Source organism: Salarias fasciatus, chromosome 9 (genome assembly GCF_902148845.1).
Source record: "Salarias fasciatus chromosome 9, fSalaFa1.1, whole genome shotgun sequence".
NCBI lineage: Eukaryota > Metazoa > Chordata > Actinopteri > Blenniiformes > Blenniidae > Salarias > Salarias fasciatus.
Genome location: NC_043753.1, coordinates 26,077,358 through 26,100,774, shown reverse-complemented (window position 1 = coordinate 26,100,774; position 23,417 = coordinate 26,077,358).

The following is a 23,417-nucleotide window of genomic DNA, read 5'->3' as shown; positions in this document are numbered from 1 at the left end:
ACGACGCTCCATCCTTCTACACGCACTGAACCAGGTTCAGTGCACGCGTACATGTACGCGCAGGGGGCAGGTCGAACGGCGAAGGGATTTGATTGGTTTAAAAAAAGGTGTCCCCTCAAGACTATTGGTTGCTGTTTTTCCGTTTTACTCCTGCTGTAGATAGCGGATATTTTCCAAACCACTTTAAAAACACGCTATGAATTGCTTCCCATCGGGTCATAAAGATCATTTTAACCAGTATTTAAAAAAATGTATCTCATTCAAATCGCCAACCCGAGCTTTAAGAATTATACTCAGAATTATTTTTTGTATTTTTTTTTTTTGTGCTACTTGGCTCATTTTCACATTACCATAAAGTTAGGGCTCAAAATCATGTCCATATACATGTACATTTAAATTAATATGTTTGAAATAGTTTGAAATAGTTCATGCCCCCCACCGCTTTCCCCTTAAAGTGGTGGGGGAGTTTGAGCGCCCGTGTGATCCCAGAGCTCTGTTGCCCGGGGCTTTATGCCCCTGGCAGGGTCTCCCATGGCACACAGGTCCTGGGTGATGGGCCAGACTAAGGGCAGATCAATAACTCCTGTGAGACAGATTAAATCAAGGTCCGTGACGTCGCCCGGTATGGCGCAGCCGGGGCCCCACCCTGGAGCCGGGTCTGGGGTTGGGGCTCGTAAGCGAGCGCCTGGTGGCCGGGCATTTGCCCATGGGGCCCGGCCGGGCTCAGCCCAAAGGGGCGACGTGGGCCAGCCCTCCGGCAGACCCACCACCCACTAAGGGAACCGTAGGGGCCGGGTGCAGTGCAGAGTACCCGGCCTTCCTGGAGTCCCTGGGAGGGGGGCTGGACAGTGCCCCAACTGGGGACTCCATGGTTCTACTGGGGGACTTCAAAGCCCACGTGGGCAGCGACAGTGAGACCTGGAGGGGGGACTGGATCACACGGCCTCCCTGATCTGGTGTTCTGTTACTAGACTTCTGTGCTAGCCACAGTTTGTCCATAACAAACACCATGTTGGAGCACAGGGGGGTCCATAAGTGCACTTGGCACCAGGACACCCTCGGGCGGAGGTCGATGATCGACTTTGTTGTCGTGTCATCTGACCTCTGACTGCATGTCTTGGACACTCGGGTGAAGAGAGGAGCAGAGCTGTGGACCGATCTCCACCTGGTGGTGAGTTGAATTTGCTGATGGAAGAGGAAACCGGACAGACTTGGCAGACCCAAACATGTCGTGAGGGTCTGCTGGGAACATCTGGTGAAACCCTCTGTCAGCCGGCCCCCATGCACATCATCCCCAAACCTAACGGCGGCTGGCGGCCGTGCGGAGACTACCGCCGCCTCAGCGACAAAACAATACCGGACCGCTGCCCAGTCCCTAACATCCAGGACTTTTCAGCACACCTGTCTGGCAAACGGGTTTTCTCAAAGGTGGACCTGGTGGAGGAGTGGGGGGGGGGGCCCAGCCGAGGGCTCCAGGGCATTCTTGTCCTGAAACCTACCCAGCCAGGCAAAGCCCCCGCCCCCCCCAAACCCCCAACCCAGGTTGTGGATGAGTGAATGTGGTGCATTAAAAACAGGGGACCTTTCCCCTCCTCCCCCCAGGTGTGATGCATTAAAATTGACGTGTAGCATGTAGCATGTGGATAAAGTGACTGTGTTTGTGATGTATGAGGTGAGGCCCGTGCGGGTCCAGCCCGCCTGACCAGGACCACCAGAGGGTGGGACGCGGCAACTGTCCCCCAGCAAGGCGTGAGCCCAAGCACAGAGAGCAAGAGGTCCAGGAGAGACCCCCGGGAGACAGAACAACCCCCAGTAGGACCACCACTCACGAATCGGACCGAGATGCCGAGCCCGGTCCACCGAACCCAGAGCCGCCCAGGTGACGTCACAGGCCGACCGACCCGCGGAGGAGCCGCCGAGGTGAGGGACCAGGGAAACGCACCGGATGCCCCAGCGACCGACCCCCCGCGACACCGGACCCCCACCACACCAGGGGCGCACCCTGTCAAAACAAAAAAAAAAACCTCCCCTCCCTCCCTCTTAACTTGCCCCAGGCTGATGCCGGCGCCAACCCAAAGAGAGCCAGACCCCCAGCCGCCCCCGCCAGCAGAGGAAGGCCCCCGGCCCCCCGGAGGACAGAAGGACGGAGGCAAGGGAGCAGGCAGCAGAGGACGGAGGGAGCAGGAGAGGACGAGGAGAGGAGAGAGAGGCGTGGGCGGCACGCCCCGGCCCCCACCATCCCTGAGGCCCCGGGGAGGTGGCAAGACCCGGCAGCCCCGCGGGCACAAGACGAGACATCCGGCAGCCCCACGGGCACAAGACGAGACATCCGGGACCCCCGCCACGCAGAAGGGCAACAGATCAGGCAGCCCCAACCAAACCATCGTCCGGACTCTGAGAGTCATTCCTCTGAGAGAAAGAAGAGAAAAATGGAAGATACCATTAAGAAGAATCCTTACATTGAGTTGGGTGATATGTAAATGAATATACACAAATAATCTCAGCTATTTATTAATGATATGCACTAACAGCATTCACTCACAGATTGTTTTTAATCATGTTTATATTTACCATCCATCCATCCATCCATTTTCTACCGCTTATCCGGGGCCGGGTCGCGGGGGCAGCAGTCTCAGCAGGGATGCCCAGACTTCCCTGTCCCCAGACACTTCCTCCAGCTCCTCTGGGAGGATCCCAAGGCGTTCCCAGGCCAGCCGAGAGACATAGTCTCTCCAGCGTGTCCTGGGTCTTCCCCGGGGTCTCCTCCCAGTGGGACATGCCCGGAACACCTCCCTAGGGAGGCGTCCAGGAGGCATCCTAAACAGATGTCCGAGCCACCTCAGCTGGTTCCTCTCGATGTGGAGGAGTAGCGGCTCTACTCCGAGCTCCTCCCTGGTGACTGAGCTCCTCACCCTATCTCTAAGGGAGCGCCCAGCCACCCTACGGAGGAAGCTCATTTCGGCCGCTTGTATCCGGGATCCTGTCCTTTCGGTCATGACCCAAAGCTCATGACCATAAGTGAGGGTGGGAACGTAGATTGACCGGTAAATCGAGAGCTTCGCCTTTCGGCTCAGCTCCTTCTTCACCACGACGGACCGATACAACGACTGCATCACTGCAGCCGCTGCACCGATCCGCCTGTCAATCTCACGCTCCATCCGTCCCCCACTCGTGAACAAGACCCCAAGATACTTGAACTCCTCCACTTGGGCTAGGGTCTCTCCACCGACCTGGAGAGGGCAAGCCACCTTCCTCCGGTCGAGGACCATGGCCTCGGATTTGGAGGTGCTGATCCTCATCCCTGCCGCTTCACACTCGGCTGCGAACCGCCCCAGTGCATGCTGTAGGTCCGGGTTCGATGAAACCAACAGGACAACATCATCTGCAAAAAGCAGAGATGAAATCCTGTGGTTCCCGAACCGGACCCCCTCCGGCCCCTGGCTGCACCTAGAAATTCTGTCCATGAAGATTATGAACAGAACCGGTGACAAAGGGCAGCCCTGCTGGAGTCCAACATGCACCGGGAACAGGTCCGACTTACTGCCGGCAATGCGGACCAGACTCCTACTCCGGTCATACAAAGACCGGACGGCCCTTAACAAGGGGCCCCGGACTCCGTATTCCTGGAGCACCCCCCACAAGACACCACGAGGGACGCGGTCGAATGCCTTCTCCAAATCCACAAAACACATGTGGACTGGTTGGGCAAACTCCCACGAACCCTCGAGCACCCTATGGAGGGTATAGAGCTGGTCCACTGTTCCACGACCAGGACGAAAACCGCATTGTTCCTCCTGGATCCGAGGTTCGACTATCGGTCGGATCCTCCTCTCCAGTACCCTGGAATAGACTTTCCCGGGGAGGCTGAGGAGTGTAATCCCCCTATAGTTGGAGCACACCCTCCGGTCCCCCTTTTTAAACAGGGGGACCACCACCCCGGTCTGCCAGTCCAGAGGCACCGTCCCCGACCGCCACGCGATGTTGCAGAGACGTGTCAACCAAGACAGTCCCTGCACATCCAGAGACTTAAGGTACTCAGGCCGAATCTCGTCCACCCCCAGTGCCTTGCCACCGAGGAGCTTGCCAACCACCTCAGTGACTTCAGCTTGGGTGATGGACGAGTCCACCTCTGAGACCTCAGCCTCTGCTTCCTCCACGGAAGACGTGGCGACGGGATTGAGGAGGTCCTCAAAGTATTCCTTCCACCGTCCAACAATATCCCCAGTTGAGGTCAGCAGCTCCTCCTCCACTGTAAACAGTGTTGGCGGAGACCTGCTTTCCCCTCCTGAGGCGCCGGACGGTTTGCCAGAATTTCTTCGAGGCCGACCAATAGTCCTCCTCCATGGCCTCCCCGAACTCCTCCCAGACCCGAGTTTTTGCCTCCACAACTGCTCGGTCTGCAGTTCGCTTGGCCTGCCGGTACTCGTCAGCTGCTTCGGGAGTCCCATGAGCCAGCAAGGCTCGATAGGACTCCTTCTTCAGCTTGACGGCAGCCCTTACTTCCGGTGTCCACCACCGGGTTCGGGGGTTGCCGCCACGACAGGCACCGGAGACCTTACGACCACAGCTCCGAGCAGCTGCTTCGACAATGGAGGTGGAGAACATGGTCCACTCGGACTCAATGTCCCCAGCCTCCCTCGGGACATGAGAGAAGCTCTCCCGGAGGTGGGAGTTGAAAGCCATGCTGACAGAGGGTTCCGCCAGACGTTCCCAGCAGACCCTCACAACACGTTTGGGTCTGCCAAGTCTGTCTGGTTTCCTCCTCCGCCAGCGAATCCAACTCACCACCAGGTGGTGATCGGTCGACAGCTCTGCCCCTCTCTTCACCCGAGTGTCCAAAACACGCGGCCGGAGGTCAGATGACACGACAACAAAGTCGATCATCGACCTCCGACCTAGGGTGTCCTGGTGCCAAGTGCACTTATGGACACCCCTGTGCTCGAACATGGTGTTCGTTATGGACAAACTGTGACTAGCACAGAAGTCCAATAACAGAACACCACTTTATATTTACCTATTATTTATATTTAATGAATCTAAAAATGGTGACCATTTTTCCGTAAAGTTTGTCAGTTGTTGTTTTTTGGTGGAAGCTATTTTCTCCAATAAAATATATTCTATGAGAAGATTTCGCCATTGGTTGATATTGAGGGATTGTTTATTTTTCCAGTTTAGCAAAATTGTTTTTTTAGCGATGGCTAAAGCAACGAGCAATGGTTGTGATAGATTCATTCCAAGGTTGATTTTGCTTAAATCACCAATTAGACACAAATTGGGTGAAAAAGAGATCCTGCAGTTCAAAATGGAGGAAAGTTGCTGAATAACAATTGACCAGAAGCTGTGGACTGGTGAACACAGCCAGAGGGCATGGAGGTAAGTGTCCGTTGTGTTTTGGTCACATTGAATACAAATGTCCGTTTGAGAGAAACCCATTTTTTTCATTTTTTGCTGAGTTATATGTGTTCTGTGAAGAACTTTATATTGGATCAGTTGAAGGTTTGTATTTCTGGTCATATTGAATATATTTTCACATATCTTAGTCCAGAAATCCATACTAGAAGAAAATCGGAGGTCTTCTTCCCATTTTGAGATTGGCAGGTGTACTAAATTTGTGTTTATTAGGGGCTTGTATAGTTTAGAGAGATTTTTTTTACTTTTTTGAGTGATTTTGTTAAGGTGAGTGATCAAATCCGGTGGTTTTAATGTGTTCTGCTGTATTGATATTCTTTTTTTGATTGCATTTTTTAATTGTAGATACTGTTAAAAGTTATTTTTTGGTATTTGAGAAGTTTGAAATAACTTGGTGTCTGTCATAAGTGCATTGTTGTCAAAGATGTGATGGAGATGTGTGATTCCCTTCTCTTCCCATGTTTTGAAGTGTAGTGTTGTTTTGTTATTTACAAAGTCAGGGTTATGCCAGATCGGAGAGAGAGCGCAGGGTTCCAGGCTGGAGCCTGTTGTTTCCAGACCTTTCCACCATGCAGATAATGTAGAGGCTATCAGTGGGTTCTTGAAGCAGCTATGGTGCTTTATGGTGGTAGTTATAAAGGGCAAATCAGCAAGTTGGATTTTATTACAGTCAATCTGTTCCAGTTCTATCCAGGAAGTAGACTCCTCAGTAGGGTTCATCCACTTACTGACAAACTGTAGCTGATTAGCCAAGTAATACTGCATGAAGTTGGGAGCGTCTAGACCTCCTTCTAGTTTGGATTTCTGGAGGGTAGCAAGACTTATTCTTGGTTTCTTATTTTTAGCATAAAACTTTATAATAGCCGAGTCTAATGACTGGAACCATTTTGCGGTAGGTTTGAATGGGATCATTGAAAAAAAATAATTTATTTTTGGTAAAATTTTCATTTTGACTGTGGCTATACGTCCTAACAAAGTGATAGGAAGGTCGTTCCACCTATCTAAGTCATTACAGATTTTGTCCAGGAGTGGAGTGAAGTTTAACTGGATTAATTCCGGTAGTTTAGGTGAGATATTTATTCCTAAGTACTTTATGTTACCGATGGCGAAAGAATTTTGAGCTGCGGAATTCCATGCATTCTCTGTTATTGGTAGTAATACAGATTTAGACCAGTTAATTGAATAGTCAGAAAGACTAGAAAAGTTTGTAAGAAGTTTAAATATTTCCTGGACTGATGTGTTAGGCTGTTGCAGATACAGCAAGATGTCATCCGCATATAAATTCATTTTGTGTTCTGATAAAGTTGACGAAATGCCTTTGATTTTGGTGTTTTGACGGATAGCTATTGCTAATGGTTCAATGAAGATAGCAAATAATAAAGGTGAGAGTGGGCAGCCTTGTCTAGTGCCTCGCTGTAGAGCAAAACTTTGTGATTGTATTCCATTTGTCGTAACTGTGGCCCTGGGTGAGTTATATAGAGCTGAGATCCACTGGATAAATGACTGTCCAAACCCAAAGTTGTGAAGTGCGGCAAAAAGAAACGACCAGTTAACTTTATCGAAGGCCTTTTCTGCATCCAATGATAAAACTACTGCTTTTTTACTATTGCGTTGTGTTAAGCTGATTAGATTAATGAGTCTCCTAACATTGTTATTAGAGTGTCGTCCCTTTATAAATCCTGTTTGATCGTAATGAATGATAGATGGTATTACTGTTTCCAGTCGAGATGCTAGCGCCTTAGCTATTATTTTAATATCAGTGTTTATTAGAGATAGTGGTCGATAGCTGGCAAGAAGAGATAGATCTTTATCTGGTTTCAGTAATAGTTTAATTGCAGGGGTGTTCATGTCAGGTCTTATATTCCCACTAGTTTTTATCTCAGTCACCATTCTAAAGAACAGAGGTGATAAGATTGACCAGAAGTGTTGTATATACTCAGTAGGGAAGCCATCAGGACCTGGGGCTTTACCTGCTGACATGCTATCTGCCGCTTTCTGGAGCTTGTCAACAGTCAGTGGAGCCTCCAGAATGTTTCTGCTTTCTGTGGTTAGTTGTGGTAAATTAAAATCACTCAGGAAGGTTTGAATATCTTCTAATGTTGGATTTCCTGTTTTAGAGTACAATTCTTTATAAAAATTGTAGAAGATATGATTTATTTCCTGAGGTGATTGTGTGTATGTTCCTGTCTGGTCTTGAATTGCCGTTATTAATTTTTCTTTCTCTTTGTTTCGTTGTAATTGACTTGCTAAAAACTTACCTGATTTGTTATTAAATTCAAAGTTTTTATATCTAAGCTGTTGTAAAATGAATTCAGTTTTTTTTTTATAAAATTTCATCTAGTTCTATTTTTAAGTTCTGTAATTTTATCCATAAGTCATTTTGTGGATCATTTGCATATTTGTCTGTTAGCATTTTAATATTATTCTCCAAGTCTGTTATATTTTGCTGCTCTTTTTTTTTCTGATATGAGGAGTATGATATTATTTTGCCTCTCATCACAGCTTTACCTATTTCCCAGAGTAAAGCTGGAGATATATCAATCAATTTCAATCAATGTATTTTTGTATAGCCCAGTATCACAACAACAGTTGCCTCAGAGGGCTTCAAGATGTTACATTTGTCGGTAAAAGTAAAAACAGTGAATAAGCATAATGGTAATATGTCAATATTTACAGTAACGAGACAGAACGAAGCAACCACCGCCTTCGACCCTCACATCCGGCAAGAAAAAACTCCAAAAACCCAGTGGGAAAAGAAGAAATCTTGGGGAGAACCACAGTATGGAGGGATCCCTCTCCCAGGGACGGACAGCTTTGGCAACAGCTAGCATGAGACAATAAGAAGTAAAGCCTAGGACTATGTTGAGGACAGTCCGTTGGACGGTCCAGCACAGGAACTATGGATCCCAGAAGTAGAACTGAAGCCAGTCCACGGGCAGGACCGACAGGAGTGTCCTCCCGGTCCGGACGGAACTTGTTCGTAGGCCCTCGTAATAGTGGAGTCAGCAACTGAAACTGGAGAAGACTCCCCCTCGAAGGGGGGGACAGCAGGTGAAAAGCAATGAATGGACTAAAGGGAATAACATTCAGACATTAGAGGACAGGGCTCAGTGCACCGTACTTCCCACAGCATTCTAGCTCCTAGGGCAGCTTTGTGGATAGTTTAGTATTTAAACTAGTATTTAGTTAGTATAGTTTGGTCTAGTTTAATTTTGTTTAGTGTAGTTTGGTTTGGTTTAGTTTAGTTTAGTTTGGTTTAGTTTGGTTTAGTTTGGTTGAGACCAAGTATGCAGCCCTACACTATATACCTGGTCAGAAATGGTGTGAAATGTACCATCAAAAAGATAAGAAGATCTTATTCCTCCCACATCCCCGTCGCCAAACCCCCTTGAACTCACCCTGTAGAACAGGTGAGACAAAAAACAAAAACCTTCCCCACACCCCCAAAACAAACAAAAAATAACCCCCCCAAAAAAACATCAGGCACCTGGCACTGAGAGAGCGGCCCGCCCGTCCCCCCTAAAGGAAAGACTGTCAAACAAAGACAGTTTTACAATAGACTACCTTAAAGATTAAAGCCGCTCAACGTCAATGATATACTCAACTAATATAATATATACACACATATATCAAACATGCGTCTATATACCCACTTTGTATGTACTAATAACTGAAAATACGGTAATAAAATCTGTCAAAACTACAATAAAGCTACTTTAGCTGCGACTTTCCTCATTAACTATTAACACATAATTTGCATAATTGCATGAGTGGAACAATTAGATGAAGATAGAGAGTCAGCCATCAGTGTTGTGTGTGATCACCCGTTGTGCTGCAGTCTGATGCTATTTCAGATCTTTTCGCTCGTCTGTTTCACGTTGAGAAAGTCCTCAGCTTCGGTGCTCGTGGAGAATATATGTTGTTTCTTCCCATGGATGAGCTTGAGCCTCGCCGGGTAGAGTAGAAAGGTCTGGAAGCCTTGTTTCCTTGCTTCCTCCATGGCTGGCGAAGGACCGGCGTCGTGTTACCGTGTCGTTGCTGAAGTCGGCCGAGAAGCGAATATCTCGGTCCTGGAGCTTTACAGGTGTTTTCCGCACTGCTTGAAGAATCTTGTTCCGGTCCGTGAAGCGAAGCATCTTGCATATTAAAGGTCGGGGACCCCGGTTCGCCGTAGCCGGCGGGCCGATACGATGGGCTCGCATAATGTCCATCCTCTGATCGCCCAGATCAGGGAACCATTTCAATAGATTTGTGGAGATGTATTGAGAAGCATTCGAACCCTCTGCTCCCTCGGGGATGCCCAGGATACGCACATTGTCCCTCCGATTTCTGTCTTCTAAATCGGCTAGCTTAGCTTCGTAGCCTTCGAGCTTAGCTTTGTGAGCCTCGGAGCTTTTCTCTGTCTTCTCGACTCTTTTGCGGAGATCGCTGTGATCGGACCGTAGCTTCGCAACATCCTTACTGCAGAAAATTTCAACGGTAAGATATGTACAGGCCAGCCCTGTGTATAAACAGTTTAAAGCATTATTTTGCTGTATTATTACTTTAAAAAAAAAAAACAAAAAAAAAAACAGCAAGTTCTTGTAATTGTTGCATTGCATTTTGGGAACAAGAGGATGTCAGCATGCTTGGAGGAGAGTAAGCGCCCCTCTCTTCGGGTGGACAGACGGATGCTGTTGGCGTGGTATGTGGACAACGCGGCTCTCATGGCCTCCCTTTAGCACCAACTTTATTAACCAGATCGCCATTCCACATGCTGGGGCTCTGCCGCTGCTTATTGGTGAAAGACTGCCTTTGTGGTGACGGTGCGGCCACAATGATAACTGCTGCTCCGGATTGTGTGCTCCTCGGTGTCGGCTGAACCGCTGCATGGTCTCCTCCAGCTGTCGGCAGTGAAGGCTGTCGCTGCTAAGCTCCTCGGACTCGATTATCAGGCGGTGTGCCGCCCCAAATTACTTTTATGATATGAATGAGAATGAATGAGGGTTATCCACATATTAATTTCCCCCTCCCTTATTTAGGGGGTCTTATTTACATGATGTGTGTTTGTTTGTTTTTGGTTGTGCCATCACAGTTGTGTTTGTTTCTTTTCTTATTTTGGGTTGCTGTGTGTTAATTTGATTTTGCATGTGACGGTATATTTCTTTTGTTTATCTTTTGTCTGTTTTCTTCTTAGTTAAAGGAGTCATATTATGCAAAATTCACTTTAAAAAGGAGTCTTTACAGTCATGTTGCCTCCCAGAGCCTCTGTATGATCCCCCAGAAGTGAAACATTCAGTCACCTCCCTCAATGGTGGCTCCACTTTTCAGAAAATATACACTCAAACATGCGTTTCTGAAATCTCCCTCTTTCTGACGTCATGAAGAGGAACGCCACTCCCCCCCGGAAGAGAATCCAGCCTTTGGCCGCCCCCGGACAGGTCGCTCATTTCAGCTGTATTTTTTCCTCCATCGCCAGTGTTTTCATAAAGTCAGCTCCTCCTCCGTCTTCAGGTGGGTCAGCTGACGAGCTGACAGTTTTTGCTAACTTAGCCACAGTTAGCTCAGATGGGAACGTAGCGGAGCTGCTCTCCCCAGCAGAGAGGCTCTTTGAGTCGGCCGCGGCTGTGACGGCGCCCGGGCGTCTGACTTCCAGGGCCGAGTTGGGGCCGATTGGGTAAACGGCCCGGAGCTGCTCCACGGAAGCTGGTCCCGAAGCCAGCGGAGACGCTGCGAAGCTCCGGAGCCCAGCGGAGGCGCACTGCGCCGGGCGCAAAGTCAACACACACCGGCAGCGCCGTCCGGATGAAGAGGGCTGCTCCTCTGAGAGCCTCTCTGCTCTCGATGTCACACCAACAACACATGATATAAACAGAAAATAAAAACACACCTCATTTCGCTTCTGCGAGGCCGCTCTGCTCGTCCAGCCACATTGATCTGTAATTTATAGACTTCCAGCAGGATGAGTTCATGGTTTATGTTTTGATCTCAAATGAGAGCTTTTCTTTATCCAATAGTTACTTTTGTTTGGTTCATCCTATATAAAAACGGTAATTTCCGCGTTTGCTGCTGTCTGGACCCTGTTCAGCTGATTCTCTCCTCCCGAGGCGGCGGAATAACAACATATAGGAAAACTGTTACGTCCGTGAGGTCGTGCATTGTGTTTTATTTTGACACTTCCGGTGTAACTTCCTGTGAGGTGCTTTCTTAACGACAGTGACTTTACCAGGTGGGCGTGGCCAGATGCGTTCAAGTTCATCACGGAAAATAGGCTGTCAAAAACAGGCTGTTCTGAAGAAGGCTCCTCAGAGCCACTTTTTAGACCCTCAAACTCCAAACATAGGACGAATTTGGGGCAAACAAACTTATATACTATGTTTTTAGGTGTCTGTGACCGATATGACATGACTGAAAAATAGCATAATAGGTCCACTTTAAGTTTTCCGTTGTTGTAAGGGGGCATCCTCCCCCCCTTCTGTTTGGTTAAAAGAATTAAGTATTGTTTATATTAAGTTTACAGTTCATTGCATTGACTTATTTTACTTGTTGTGTTGTGACTGCCCACCACCTGTGTTCTATTGATTTGATTATTGATTCTTTTGGATTATTGTTTGGTGTGAGTGTCTTATTAGGGGACTTTTTCCTTTTTTTTTAATAACTCCTTTCCCTTCTCCTCCCTTCCAGAGGCTGAGCGTGGCGGTGGTGGTGCAGGTGTCCCCGGGTGGCGGTGTCTCCTTCCTGTGTGACGTGTGTGCACCCCAGGGTTTGAGTGTGTCCATCTTTATTTTGGTGTGAAAGTGTTGACGTGTGTCTGGGGTGATCCCTTTGAGACCCTCTTCTCCCCTCATACACTGTGCCTCCAACGGTAAGCCAGCCTCTGTTCGGGCTCCCCCCTCTTTCCCTCCATTTTTAGAGTGTGAGTGAGATTTAAAGTATTTAATAAATTTTTTTTTTTTTTTTTTGAATGGAACCACGTCTCCTGCTTCCTTTACTTCTGGACCTGGGTGCCGTAAGGGGCACCTCATGATATACACATTTCCCTGGGTGTAACTCCCAGGGTGGCGTTGTCTGGCTCCTGGGTGTACAGCTTCCACATAGCCGTGGTTAAACACTATACACCAGTACACGAGCTCCCGACCCGTTGCCACAGACACAGACAGATATGTCATCCTTAGGCTTGATACTTTATCAAGATTCATTTGAGGTTGTAAAGCCACTGGGGTCAGGAAAAAGAAACATAAAATACTGGCCATGTATCTCACACTTGCAGACCTTTTGCCACACAACTGGCCAAGTATCGACCAGATGCAACTTGTTCTGCTCTGTAGAGTAGGGCTGCCACGATTAGTCGATTAATCACGATTATGTCGACTATTAAAATAATCGACTACTAATTTAATAGTCAACTAGTCGTGTTTTTTTTTTTTTTTTAATGTTTGTTTTTGTCTCGAAACTGCTGCGGCACCTTCCACTGCTGCGTCTGCCTTTCTGTGTTTGACACAAATACGCAGTCGTGTCAGCTGCGACGACATGGCCGCCCGGCAGCAGCGGAGCTCCAAAGTGTGGGAGCATGACAAGAAAACCTCAGAGAAAAGTGCAATGCAGTATCTGTGGGACAAAACTTGCCTTCCACGGCAGCACAACTGCGATGCATGAGCAGCCGAAACAGAAGCACGTCGTGGCTCGTGACAATGATGATTGACCGTCGTCTCGGTAAGCTAATAATATTAGCATAGAGCGCTAACTTGCTGTTTACTCATAGCTGTTAACATTAGCGGTGACGATTTGATTCATTAGCTGCCTTCAGCACACATTTCATGTTTCCTGTAACGCTCTAACAGTGATGTGTTTTAATAAGAAGTGACGTCGCGCTGATGTTTTCTACCGTTATGTTTCAGAGCTTCACCCCATCGGAGCGGATTCTCTCTGCAGCAGAACATCTGCTCCCAGAGAGAGCAGCCTGTCTCCAACATGTAGAAATGCTGACTGTCCTGAACCAGAGCCCTGTGCAGTTTGGGATTATGTAGAGTCAGAGTGGAATAAAGTTGTATACAGTCGAGCACTGAACACAAAATGCACTTTTGTTTTGAGTCAGTGAGACGAAAACTTCAATAATTCTGTAGTTACAGGTGCCTGCCTCATTGTTGCTGTGCTTGATGCCAAACACAAGAAATAAAAAATTAAGATGAAGGATTTATTTTTGTGTTGTTTAGGCAAGTGCCTTTTCCTTATTTTACTCAAGTATTTGCAATTTATGCCATTAAATAAAGGTTTTATGAACTCTCATCTGAATTGTCTTTATTTTTAGTTAGAATATACCTTAAACACTTAAAGCTGAAATCTAATTATGGCTATATAAGAGCAGCTTCATGGTGGTGCGATAAACTATGTTCTACATTTAATTTATATATGATGCGATTAGTCGACTAATCGAAAAAATAATCAGTGATTAGTCGACTACCAAAATAATCGTTTGTGGCAGCCCTACTGTAGAGGAAACGATTTTAAGTATTTTGGTCAGGATTTGGTCATGGGACGCTTGATGAAAGACCCTGACCCCTCATGCACACTGGATGCGGTCCGGCTCCGGTCCGGTACACCGCAGCACTGTGATTCACACCACCTGCGGTGTCTCCGCAGTCCGCTGAAGAAGGTTGCCAGATCTGTCGTTATCCCCCTTAAACAATTTGAAACCCGTTTTACTCAATAGAAAGCAGCCCAGACCGCCGTCTCGGTTGAAAATGCACGTTAAAACCATATTTGTATGATAAAGAACACGTCATGAACACACAATCACTTCATCAACCCGTCCGACGTGTTCAAAAAAGAAGCTTGATTTGACAGAAACCCGCCCAATCTGGCCACACGGGGCTGCTCCGGTCACAGAGCTGTTTTGAGCCATTTTGGAGTCATTTGACTTTTCAGCAGTGATGAAGTACAAAAGCGTTCACTCTTCTAAAGTGTATAATGACTACATCACGTTGTTTGTTCTGTATTCTACCAGAAGAAGTAAAAAAATAGAATATTAAGGCAAAAACACGACACAGATTTTATTTTGAAGTCACTTATTTTGGAACACGTATCGCGTTTCCTTCCGGGCACCCGACTTGACGCAGTAGGGCTGCGGCGTCTGGAAAAAGTAGGATCCTTGTGGAAAGAGACCGGAGCTCTGCAGAGGCTCCAGAGTCGGACCGCAGCCGGACCGCAGCCGGTGTGCATCACAGCATTGATTTTAATGACTACAGATTAGCTGCGGCGTCCGGACCGGAGCCGTTCTGGAGCCGAACCGCATCCAGTGTGCATCGGGGGTAAAGACCTTGAAACCAATGGGGTTGTCTTACCTAATGGGCAGAAATGCAAAGGAATTTTGCAAGTGTAACACTCCTTTACTCTCAATTTAAATTATGCTCACTCAAACATATGTAATGAGATTATTTAAAATGATTGGACCAGTAGGCTGGACTCAGGTTCGGCTCATAACAGGAGATAGAAAATGAATGAGACTCAGACCACAGTTTGAAAAATGAATTGCCGGCATATATTGTTGAACAGTATTATAAACAATGCAATGAAACAAAATAAAAGACTTTTTAACAAAAATTCCCTGTGGTACCACTTTCTTTAGTAAGATTCACAGTTCAAATTACTCTCTTACCTGGGTGCACCCTTCTTTCTATTAATATCAAATGCAATCAATTACAATTCAAGTTAATCACCAAAATCATGTTCAACATTTCATAAACCAAAAGTTCATCAACCACTTAACAAAACGTTTCCCTTTTGGAGTGATTTTCACTCAGCTCAAGTTCCACTTCTGTGTGTGTGAAGAATTGTCCTGTCGATGCAATTGTCCTTCAGTCCCAAAGAAAAATGTCCAAAGAAGAAAATTAAGAATAAAGAGAGAGTTCCGGGGTGTGTATGTGAATGTGTGTAAGGGGCAGAAAGTGGAAAATGGCGTGGGAAGGGGGTTGACGTTCTGTCCTACCACACCGGGCTGTGTAGTAGAAGAATCTGGTTCATCCACGGACTCGGCTCGCCACCAAGGTTGATTCCATCCAGTGTCATAACAAAACCAATAAAAAAAAAACCTGACCAATCTCGATGGCAGGGGCATAAAATGGCGCTGCCTCGCGCAGTTTCACTTTCCCTTTTCGATTTGCAACCAAACGCACACGATGTGTGGAGTCGCACGGAGTTTGGGACAACCGGAAGAGGAAAAACGAAAAAAAGAAAAGACTCCCGCAGAAAGGAGGTGGGCGGGGCAATGCGCAGTTTTAGGGCAGCTCATTGGTCTAGAGCATTACATACATCATCCATTACAATTAACCCTTTATCTGCTGGGTGAAATTAAATTAATAATGAAACAAATAAAAATCGCTTGAAATGACAGGGTTTTTTTAAATCATTTTTTCTGGGCTTATCAGTGTTTTTCAAATGTGGGTTACACAAGCCATTGCTGGAGACAACCTGGGCTCACACAACATTGGAGGCTTTCTGAAAAATTTAATTAGCAAGTACTTCTGTTGCTACTGTGCCCAAGACAACACTCACACACCAGAGTCATATAAAGAGCATATTCAAAACCTTGGTGAAGATACAGTTCATAGTGGAGGTATAAAATCTGACTCATTGTTCAACAACCTGTCTTGCTTTCATGTATGCCAGCCTGGGCTTCCTCCATGTCTTTGGCATGACCTGTTTGAAGGTGTAGTCGCCTCTGGTCTTGCTATATATATATCCACCATCTTGTTACTGTTTACAAACAATTTAGTTACCTTGAAATGAATCACAGAATCAATCAGTTCAGATATCTGAGTAATGATGCAAAAGACAAACCCTGTGAGGTAACCCCAGGGAGAGAGAGAGACTAACTGGCCATGCTGTACAGAACTGGTGTTCATTGAGGCTACTGCCTCTTTTGATCCCTCTGAAAATGAGATTTGGCAACTGGTGTTACAGCGAAGAGAAATGGTGGCATATATTTGTGCACCCGCCATTTCCACTGGCCAGATAGGCTATCTTAGAGTCCTTATCGATGAATATTTGCATTCCTGAAAACAAGTCTTTCCCCATGATCGACTAAAACCTATAAGCATCATTACATGAGCCGTTATCCAGAGTCATCATTCAGTTGGGCCACTTATTCATTTGTGGACTTTGAGGTTTGAAAGCAAGCACACATACTTCAAACAGTGTGCCAGAAAACTGCACGTCAGAAACATGAGCTCAAGTCTGGCAGAAAGACATCAGCTTCTGCAAGCATATCTCAGTACTGGCAATCTATTCCCACCTATAATCGTTGTAGAAAAAGCACCCAAGTTTTTCAAAGAGGACTGCAATGATGGCATCAAGGATTCGGTTCAAAGTTATGGTTTTCAGTCCACAAATACTCTGATTCCTCATGAAGCAGTTGTAAAAGCAACAAAATACAGAAAAAAAACAAACATGCATGTTATTATTGGCAAGGGTGAGAATGGATTAGAGGTTGGTAGGATTACTGCTACACTGATTCACAATAGTTCAGAAGTCTATTTCATCACTGAAAAGCAAAAGGCTCTGTGTCTGCACGACATAGGTGTTTATTTCCTCACACCAAACAGAAGTTGTTGTTACTGTGTTAATCAGGGAGAACTACCAGATTATTACTCTCTCTTACCCTGAGTACACAGTTTGTGACATGGCACGAAGAGCTCTTCACCATTCTTTTCCCTCATTGTAGTGCAATGAGTGCAGTGGATGACGAGCTGAGGACTATCATCCTCAGAGCCTTGCCAACCATTTCAGAGGATGTCCTTCAGAGATTAATAAACAAGATAAAAAGTTGTGGATTAGAATCCATGAAATATGTTACAGTGGAAGACATTGTCGACATACTGCCTGTCATTCAACTCCGGAAGCTACTGGAAGCATTTAAAAACGGTAATTGCTGAAGTAAATGTCAATAAATCTGAATTGTATGATACTTTAAAATTCTTAAATACTTCTAACCTTTTTTGAAAAGTGTATTTTCAGTAAGAACTTACGGTTTCAAAATAATGATTTTAATCTGAAACGCACCTCTTGTTTTACTCATCTTTTCCATTTTTAGAGACGATGGTCACTTTGGAACTGGAAACGCTGCCACACCCCAGCCCAGGAGTCAACCGTCCATCACCAGAGCCTTTCTTCAGTCCATCAGCTGTGCTCTCACTCTCAAATCCAGAATCTTGCAGTACAGAAGACTGTGAGTCCCCTTCCACTATCAGAAAAACATGGCCAGAGACATTCCAGGTGCCATGGAACCTCATGCCTCAGGAAATCAATTCAGCCATTTCTAATGGCAAGAGCCCTGCTGCACGGCGACAGACGATCAGAGTCGCGGCTGATGAGATGAGGAAGTATGAGGCAAACCCAACGCGCTCCCAGTGCCTCACTGTCTGTCAGAACATTATCCGCCAGCCCCCTCAGAGTTCTGCTGATCTGCAGAACAATGGTAAACCACTGGGAACTGGCTATGCACCACTTTCAGTTCAGCTGACGAACAGGACTGAAAATCTTAACTGTAACAGCAGTTTTAGGCTCCGCTGTTCATCCCACTATGGGCTAAAGAGAGGGCGACTGATACGTACGGCTGCACCAGATACCAGCCCCACCTGCCACCAGACCAGAGCAAACACCAGAAGAAACGTCAGCGGTTGGAGGAGATGTACCTTCGAGATGGTGTCCAGGGAGCTGAACGAGCAGAAGTACAGGAACTAACGGAAACCACCTTCTGGCTGCAGCGTTGCCAAATAAATGCATTACCTGCACCCTCACAAATCTAAGAGAGAACTGGCCATACCTTTTCACTCAGAAAGGACTTTATGCTCATTTTGATCTTCTTACTGACATCAAAGTGCTACATGTGCTCGAGCTCGCCATGGAGGAGTGCGGCAGAACCATCGTAGAGTTTTTCCAAGTGGAAACCCACCAACGAAGATGTGCAGGCCGCCTCTCAAGTGGTCCAAACACTGAGCTGTGTTTCTTTGCTATCCAGCTTTTGTTGGCTCACTTCTCTGAGCATTCAGAAGGGCTGATCCAAACTGCAAATGTAAGTTACTTTTTCTGTTTATTATTTCTTACCAAAGATTGACCTGACAAGCAGAACACCTCCTCTTTCCTTATTCAATAAGAGAGACACTCAACAGAGATTTTTTTTTCTTTCATTTTGACACATTTTATTTTGTCCTTGCATACTGTACTGTTTAACTTCTTCTTAAAATACCATTCATAAAGTTATTTACAATTTAAACCCATCCAGGAATCTGCCACAGCAGCTGATGTGAAGGCAGAGCGACGTCACTTCCTACTGGTTTTGCTGTGAGTCGGTACCAGGCTTTGGAGAAAAATTGAGTATTGATAGATTATTTTGTACTGCTGACGACAGGACAAATTCAACACGAACTGTGCCTGATTGTGGAATGTGACTGGCAGCACTGATGAAGTGACTCAAAAACGGCAAGCTAGCGTAGCAACGCTAGCCAGCTAGCACAGGGATCACAGTAGCACTGCAAGCTTAGGCTACCTGTCGGAACTTTGCTGCAACTCGTTTTGGTTAAAAAACGGCGCTGCAATTCCCCAGCCAAGAGAAAACATTGGTGTCGAGGAGGCTGAGGAGTTGAGAAGGTCTCTCGATGCACTGACTGAAGATGTCGCTTTGATTCAGCAGGATCAAAAGAAAATACTGGACCTGGTTGAGGAAGTCAGGCAGTTGCGTAAGGAAAACAAAGAGAAAGACAAAAAGATCGCTGACCTCGAGAGAAGAGTTTACGATCTAGAGCAATATTCAGGGATTAAGGATGTTGTCGTCACAGGGCTCAGATCAAACCACGGTCGTACACTAATACAGTTGCCGTTGACAACAACAGGGGTGTGCCGAGTGAGGAGGCGACTTGGAGGCCTGTCATCCTTTGCCAAGAAGAAGAAACGAGATTAAACCAGCTATAATTTTGCGATTCGCCAACAGAAAGAAGAAAATTTCTTTGATGAAACAGAGGAGTAAACTGAAAGGTACTGATGTCTACTTGAATGACCACTTGAACAGAAGAAATGCTGAACTTGCCAAGAAGGCCAGGCAGCTGAGGAGACTCAAGAAAATACAAAGTACGTGGGTCAGTAATTGTAAAATTTTTGTTATGCCCCATGGATCTCCGGAGGAAGCGAAGGTGATGGTAATCAGGGGCTTTAGTGAGCTGGACAGATCTGAAGGGACTGCTGCTGGATCTGGAAGGCCTGATGTATAACAAGCTAAGGACAGAGGTACTGAACATTGTACAGTCTTATATTAACACACCTTAGCTCATCAAAGACAGAATGAGCAGCAGCTTTGAGCTACAGAAGAGGGTTAAAAACTTGGAACAACTGGAACTACAATTATTTCCCTATACTGAGCAGGATACACGGGAACTGGAAAATGTTATAGACCCTGATCAAATGTATTACTCATCTGTTGATATAAATAGCAATTACGATACAATAGAGGAATTTTCAAAGTCTTTGAAAAATTAAAATACAAAGCTGTCCATATTCCACTTCAATTGCAGGAGCATGTTCAAAACTTTCTCAGACATTCATGAATATTTGTGACAGTTTAACCATCCATTCAGTATTGTTGCCATGTCAAAAACTTAGTTCAGTGAGGAAAAATGCTTTTTTCTTATTGAAGGATATGAGCTCAGTTATGCAAACAGAAGAAATAAAGGGGGGGGGGGGGGGGGGGGCAGCGATATATGTTCACGAGAACCTTCAATTTTCAGTTATTGATGAGATGGCATTAACTATTAATGATGTACTGGAATGTGTGTGTATTTAAATATATAATAAGAAAGACAAAAATACATTGTAAGTTGTATTTATAGGACTCCAGGAGCCAAAGTTGAAGAGTTAAACAATTGTGTTCAGAAATGATTTGCAGAAGTGAGCAACAAAGCATTAATTGTTTGTGGAGACTTGTCGAGGCATAATATAGATCTGCTGAACCCTAATAAGCTCGATGAAATCATCAGCTGATAGGGGAATAGCGCAAAAAAGTTAGAATTACCACCAACGTCCGAAATTAACAGCCAAACGGCAGATGAATTTTCTGTTTGGCGAGTAAATAGCGGGGTTATCTGCCACACGGGGCAAGCGGGTGAATGTTTTCTATCATAATAATAAAAATAATAATAATAGTAAGCGTTTTGGGATGCAAAGTGTGGGATCACTACAAGTTGAAACGAAAACACAGTGCAGCCTGTCTGTGGTGCATCGGAGTTATCCTAGCAGAACAGCACATCGTGTGCTACACCAAGACGTAGCATGTTTACTATCAGAGCAGCGTCACTGCAGCAGGTCAGTGAAAATACGATCGTCCCATAAGGGTTTCTGCCAGACCTTTTCAGTCCGGGCGCCCGGCCCGCGCTAAATTCTGCAGCACCCGGACAACGGACAGGAAAAAAATAAATAAAAAAAATAGCGCCGCGTCTGTGGCTATTTAGCAGTTGCGCACCGCGGAGCAGCAGCGGCGGCCGCTGGGACACTCCGTGTGAGCAGTGCACTGCTCGGCATCACTCCCCCCCCAACACACACACACACACGTTCCCCCCGGCTAAACTTTTATCCTGCAGGAAACACTGTAGGCGCAAATAAATATTTTTACAATCAGCTGTTTACACGTCTGAGTCCCAGAGGAGAGCCAGCAGTCGTCACCAACTGTCTTTGAATGCACCACACCGCTGAGGAGGTCCTTGAACGCAACGCGAAATTAAATGGAAGTGATTCCACAGAAGAGGCACAACATGTTCAAAAGTTCAGGCTGGATTTCTGAAGAATGTGCCATTTCACAAACAGCTGTTATGGCAACAGTTATCTCTACTTCCGTATCGGCAAAGTGGGTGTGACCAATCACAGCGAGTGGGATGTGCACATGATGAGACTGGGATGGATCAACTGAACAGAGTGTTTTCGGAGGAAGGAGGAAAAGCAAGGAAGCGGCGCAGTAAAAGACACAGATCTAAGAAGCTTTCAGTGCCGTTTATCCTGTATAGGTCTTCTAGGGGGGGCTAGAAATTAAATGCGAATGAGCAAAACCGGCCGATCAACGTCCCCTTTAAATTCTGCTTTTTGCTGGAAAAACAGCAGCAGAAACACTCAGCTTGTTGCAGCAAGCCTACAAGGACGATGCTCTGGGGAAGACTCAGGTCCATGAGTGGTCCGGGGGTTTGAGAAGGGCCAGATGTCGGCGCGTCAGGTCCGCTCAGCCGTGAAAACAATGCTGAGCTGCTTCTCGGCTGTCCAGGGTCTCGTCCACAGCGAGTCTGTCCCTCCAGGTCAGACTGTAAATCAGGACTACTACAGGAAGTCCTCAGACGCTCCGTGAGGATGTGAGGAGGAAGCAGAGCGTCGTGGCGGAGTGGAGCCGGTTGATCCACCACCACAGAGCGCCAGCGGACACGGCGCTGCGCCTCACGCAGTTTCTGGAGAAGAATGAGATGAATCTCCTCTCCCATCCGCCTGATTCGCCAGATGAAGCCTCCAGGGACTTTTTCTTGTTCCCCAGGTTGAAGAAGCAGCTGAAGGGACAGCGGTTTGCAGATGTGGAGGAGGGGACAGACAAATCGCAGCCGGCCCTGAATGGCACAATTACGCACGGGTCTGACGACGCGTTGGTGAAGTGGGAGACACGGCTGGAGCGCTGCATTAATGTGGATGGAGAGTATTTTGAAGGCGACAGTGATGTTTTATTTTGAAATGTCAGAAATAAAAAGTTACAGTCAAATTCCGTATTCTTTTTGGTCCACCCTCGTATGTATATATATATATATATATATATATATATATATATATATATATATATATATATATATATATATATATATTTATATATATGTATGTATGTATGTATATATACACACACACATATGTAAGGAAGTAACTGAAACCATCCAGTAGGTGGCGAAGTAGCACCGCATATTGTTCTATTAAACCTAGCAAATCTAGCAAATCTAGACACTGTAGTCTGTGGGTTTTCTGTGGGGGGCGCCATGTTTGGTTATTCTTTTCTTCCGGTTCTTTAAGGTAAGCAGTGTTACTGGCAGCTCATGCATTTTACGAAATATATAGATTAAGCTCCATTTAAACAATTTGTGTTTGTAAAAGATGTTAATGTGTTGTGTTGTGCACGGTTTAGTTTGACTCCCTCTAAACTGCTGAAAGATGCTTTTGAGTCTGTTGGGCCTTTTATTCTGAAATTGATAAATTTGTCATTGAGTTCTGGATGTGTTCCCACACAGTTTAAGCAGGCTGTGGTGGAACCGCTCTTGAAAAAACACAACCTGGATCCTTCAATTCTCTCTAATTATCGTCCAGTGTCAAAATTAAAATTTTTATCAAAGGTTCTTGAAAAGGTGGTTGTGTCTCGATTAAAAATGTTTTTGCTTTCTCAAGACACAACATAGAAATTCCAATCTGGTTTTAAATCAAACCACAGCACAGAGACAGCACCTGTAAGGATTTTGAATGACCTGCTTTTAACAACAGACTCTGGTCAGTCTGCTATTTTCAGTCCTCTTAGATCTACAGTGGCCTTTGATACAGTCGATCATGATATTTTATTGGCTTAGTTGGAACATTATGTTGGTATCAAAGGTACAGCTCTAACTTGGTTCAAATTCTACTTGCTAGGAAGACAGTTTTCTGTGGTCTTTGGTCCTTTCTCGTCAGACAAAACTCCTCTCACTTCTGGGGTGCCGCAGGGCTCCGTCTTGGGCCCACTTTTGTTTTCTTTGTATATGTTGCCCCTTGGATCAATTTTTAGGAAGTATCAAATACCTTTTCATTGTTTTGCTGACGATATACAAATTTATATGCCTATTAGGCCTGAAAACAGCTGTCAGTCTCTGCAGCTGTGCCTCTCTGAAATCAAAGACTGGTTGAAATCAAACTTTCTTAATCTCAATGAAAGCAAAACAGATTTTATTGTTTTTGGCGACAGCCAGACATCTGATCCATTTCTACCACTCCTGGGATGCCGT